The sequence below is a fragment of the Paramormyrops kingsleyae genome, chromosome 15, assembly GCF_048594095.1.
Source record: "Paramormyrops kingsleyae isolate MSU_618 chromosome 15, PKINGS_0.4, whole genome shotgun sequence".
NCBI classification, from domain to species: Eukaryota; Metazoa; Chordata; class Actinopteri; order Osteoglossiformes; family Mormyridae; genus Paramormyrops; species Paramormyrops kingsleyae.
In genome coordinates this window covers 24,879,996-24,885,276 of record NC_132811.1, presented here as the reverse complement: position 1 = coordinate 24,885,276, position 5,281 = coordinate 24,879,996, and positions in this window count along the sequence as shown.

Below are 5,281 nucleotides of genomic sequence, written 5' to 3'. Positions count from 1 at the left end.
TAATTGTAAGATAAAATGCTTTAGATAAAAGGCAGCCTTGGGGGATTGCTTGCATCGGAGGTACCGTGCTGGCTGTTAGTCAGGAACGCATTAGTGGTTTGGGATGAAATCGTGTTAGCATCGTGCTGGCGAGGTCTGCCATGCAAATCCTGACGGAAATGTTGCATCAACAAATGACAGCCATAGCAGCGTAGTTATATGGATAAGCATGGATTTTACTCCTGTTTGAGGACCTAAAAACCTATACAAACATTTTGGTGTTCAATACATGGATCGACGAAGAAGATCCACATCGTGAGAAAATAACATGCAATCAGCTAATACGTCTTAAGATAAAATCCTTTAAAATTTTAAAAATGCACTGCTTGTGAGTCAAGCTGCTTAAACATAAAACTGAAAGTTACTTTATCAAATACTATATAATATGTGAATGTTATTGCATTATAATAGATATTGTAATATATTTTCACATAATATATTAGCTACACATAGTTGCTATTTCGGAATCTTTCTGTGTTGTATAAACTGTGTGAGCTTGTGTTGTGTGTATCTGTGCGAGTACCCAGCTATGGACTGGCATCCTGTCCAGGTTGCACCCCAGCCATATGCCCTATATTGTCTGGGATAGGCTCCAGGCCCCCCCACAATCCTGAGCAGGATAAGCAGCTGGAAGATAGATGGATGGATTTTGTATGTGACTTTCACAGCTGGGTAGATTAAGGGGAGCATTTGTTCTCACTCCAGAATTTAACCCCACATTGGAGCTTCTTATTCAACTCGTATTGCATTAAATACCTTGTACATCTCAAAAAAGCGTTTAATGGACACAAATTTATGAGTCATAGAGGGTAATATTGATTAACCTGAGCTACACACATATTGAAGAGTATGGCTGATTTCTTAGCACATTCATTAGAATTCTGAATAAGATTCTCCTAGGGTTCCAAAGGAAGGGAACAGAGGAATATAGAGTGTACAATCGCACCAAATTTTCTGCTATGTTAACCGTGTTCTAATTTGAGACTGCATTTTTCACAAGGGCCCCTGTATCCTTCCATGAAACGCTGAACTTATCTATTGTCTGATACAGGGCAGCAAATATCACATTCTGTGTAGATGTGAAAGCTCTAAATGGCTTAATGACTTACATGCTGTATGTTAGCCATTAACATGGATTCCATAGTACTATCATAATTAGGCCTACAAAAAAATCAAAGCTGGGTCAGTTCTGTCAGGCTTCGGAAATAAATGCGGTACGACAGAGAAATACCATGTTCACCATCGACGAAGAAAGAAGCTGGGTATTGTACCTTTGATGTAATGAGGAAACCTACATGAAAGCTGTATTATTCTGAAATTAGCTTAACTACTGCAAGCTTCTGAGAGAAGTGCCTTAGCCTGCAGTTGTAGCTACTTGCACTTTGATACCCCAGGATTTTGCCTTTTTTGAAGCAACCTTGATATCTGCTGTACTTACAGATATTAGCCAATGAGGTAGAATATGCCGGAATGGCAGAGCAGCAGTCTGCATGCTACCTTTACCTTTCTGATGAATTGCTGGCTTTACTATAATCTAATGATAGGCAGCAAACCCAGCGGTTCTTCTGCTCTCTGTACGATGTAATTAAATAGATGCTTCCTGCTGGGATGCGCTGGGCATACTTTTGGTGCTAATTATGTTTATTTCAAGCCCGATTCAACAAGGGACAGTAGCGAGAAAAAGTTAGTTAGGTACTCTGAGTCTCTGTTAATCAGGCCATATTGCACTTGAACAGTTTTATGTTGTGAAGAGAAGGTGACCAAGCCTGGGTGGTTTTCTATATGACAGGACAAGTCAGACCCACACCAACACCGTCTAGAACATCCAACTCCAATTACCCTCATTTTCAAAAGGCCACTATCCTAAGCTTACATGCTTTTTCATTCAATGACCTTGGCTGATTAAACCGTTTGTTCAATAAACATATATAACCATCCATCTTTTATGGCACAATGACCCCATATAGATATGGCAAGGTAAAATACTGTTGTTTGTCAATTAAGAATATTTGTATTATTTTGACTTAGAAGAAGATTAGATCACTTTTTAGGAGCTATTCATGCAGAAATCCAGATATTTCCAGAGGGCTCACAAACTATTATTGATCAAGGTAGCAGTCATGGATAAGAGCCTGGAAGATGAATGGATGGACGGATGAAACAAGCTACTTAATTTTTGTGTCTTCAAAGAGAAAGATATTGGCCCTGTTAATGTTCTATTGACTCAGAACGTGTGATTCTTTAGAAACTTCAGCTGCTTTTTATTATTCCCTAAGCTATGACTGATTTTGTTCTTGCAATAGAACTTCTGTGCAATTTACAAAATTTAGTGGCTGTACTAGGAAAAAAGGGCAGCATTTTTGCAGAACAGGACTGCCAAGATTACCTAATAAATTACTTAATATATTCTGCAGTATCTAATAACTTTCCCCAAAATCTTGTTCTGCTTGATTTATGGTTCTCCGCACCCCACTTAGCTGTAGAGTTCTACAAACCTGGATGTCACCCCTGGTCTGAGACAGGGCCCTATTGTTTGTACTGTTTAGGTTCCACTTTTCTCCGCATGTAAAAATGCACCAGGCCCCTGGGGTGAGAGCAATTTCCTTCCCAAAGATGTTACTGTTGCTGAGAGAGAGCCAATGTGGATTGTGGTGTTCTCCAGTGCCTGAATAATACCCCTGACACTTCTCTGGATACGCTCCTTTTTTCAGCTCTCGTCACTGCGGTCTTCAAATATTTAACATCCTTTTCTGCCAAGTCCTTTGAGGAGCTGTAGAACAGTGCAAAGGTCACATGCACAGATCCTGTTCTGAACACACCAAGGAGTCATTTTCTGGGACAGGCAGCTTTCGCTGGTGAAACTTTCCTGCATAGTGTCGGAAGTTAACTGCTGCTAGTAGCCGATACAACAGAGCACACGCTCCTCTGCTAGGAAAGAGCTTCAATCACATCTAGACGTAAGAGAGCCCCTAGGAGCAGGTGGTGTATAGACGTGCCTGCATTGTCAGGGTGGAGTCCCTCCCAAAGTCCGTGTGGCAGCTCCTGAGGCTGCAGCATGGCTGGAGTGTTCTGATATCCCTGACACTTTAGACAGGCTTGTTCCTCTTTGTTGAGTTTAGGTCACCAGTAATAGCTCCTGCCCAGAGCCTTCACCTGAGACTCTGCACCATGCAGATGCAGCTATTCCAGGACTGCTTGCTGAGGGATGTCAACGCTCACCCCACCCCCACAACACCGGACTATCTTGGACATTCGTTTCCTTTTCCACACTGCACCTACACCTCTCAAGTATCTGCTCTTTCACCCTGTGCAATGCTGGATCTTCATCCGCCCTCCTTCTTGCAGCATTTTCTGAGACGATGCATATTTCACACCCTGTCCTCCAGGCCAGATGCCTGGAAGTGGAGGTGGGAGTTAGCCATCTCTGTGTTTCCTGCAGAGATTGCAGGTGATCACATTTGCATGTGCACAAAATGTCAGTAGATTTCTGGGGCCGAAGTAGTAAGTGCCTGTTGTTGTGCCTCATGTGGACACCCTGCCTCATGGATACCTGTGTGATAGTAGCCGCCAGTCACCACAGCCAGGTCGTCTTAGATTAAGCCACAGTGTCCTACTGAGGTGGATTTTCTGTGCACGAACTCCATGACTTGCTCTTTACCATCTGATATGTGATGGGCCAACTCTCCTCCAATGACATTTTGTGTTGCTTCCCATGACAGAATGAAATCTTTCTTACCAATCAGAATGTAACTTTTCTGCTTGCACCAGCATGAGATTTTTTTTCCTGGCATCCACCTACTTGCCTGTTGTGATATCTTAACAGTCACAGGCATGCCATTTGGGGGCAGTCAGGTGACACCCACCTTGTCTCTCATTTGGTACGAAACGGACTCCATATGAGTCAGCCACTGTCCACTTACATAACAATTTTTTAATTACAATTTTTCTTTAAAGGCTGTGCTCCTATATGCCAGACGATGCCACGATTGGGCAAACTTCTGATTCTTACAGGATGCCTACAATGACATGCTGCAGATTACTTTCAATTTACACAAAACTTGCTTTTTTCTTTTTCAAAAATGAAAAAAAAAATATATAATGCTGCATGTTGTTCGCTCATATCTGGAAATTATTGCTCACAAATGTGATATTTTAGATATTGTTATATATTTGCTTATGGACATCTGCTATGAGTTCCCTTCCTTCCTGAGCTCTGGTACTATATGCTTCTTATCCTTAGCGCCCCCCAGTGCCAGCTGTTGTACATTCCAATCCAAGTTGAATTTCTTATAATATTTCACCTCTGCCCCTGCCCCGTGCAAGTATCCTGCGGTCTGACCAAGCATGGTTTTTGCTAAAAAACACTCAAAATTTTACTGTCTCCAAATGAAATGTCAGCATTCCACCTGTAAGAGGCGATACAATTATATTTTTCATTTCCCTCCGGTAAGAATAACCCGGGGGAAGTCAATGCTACCAGGAGAATATCGGGGAAGTCATGAAGGTCAGTGAAACGACTCCTGTGCATTTATAGGCAATTGAGCCTCATCTTGGGACAGAAAAACTCAAACTCACTTCATGATGATAGTGCCATAATCTCTGTGGGTGGAGCTGAGCTGCTCGGGAGCACCCCTGGGGGAGCCAGTGTGCCTCTGAGTGCCTGACTTCACATGTGCCTGTTCACAGGGTCAGCTGATCTTTTTGGGATGACTCTGAGTGCCCGTCTTCATATGTTCGTGCCTGTTCACAGGGTCAGCTGATCTTTTTGGGATGACTCTGAGTACCCGTCTTCATATGTTCGTGCCTGTTCACCCAGTCGGCTGATCTTTTTGGGATGACTCTGAGTGCCCGTCTTCATATGTTCGTGCCTGTTCACCCAGTCGGCTGATCTTTTTGGGATGACTCTGAGTGCCCGTCTTCATATGTTCGTGCCTGTTCACCCAGTCGGCTGATCTTTTTGGGATGACTTTGAGTGCCCGTCTTCATATGTTCGTGCCTGTTCACCCAGTCGGCTGATCTTTTTGGGATGACTCTGAGTGCCCGTCTTCATATGTTCGTGCCTGTTCACCCAGTCAGCTGATCTTTTTGGAATGACTCTGAGTGCCCGTCTTCATATGTTCCTGCCTGTTCACCCGTCAGCTGATCTTTTTGGAATGACTCTGAGTACCTGTCTTCATATGTTCCTGCCTGTTCACCCGTCAGCTGATCTTTTTGGAATGACTCTGAGTACCCGTCTTCATGT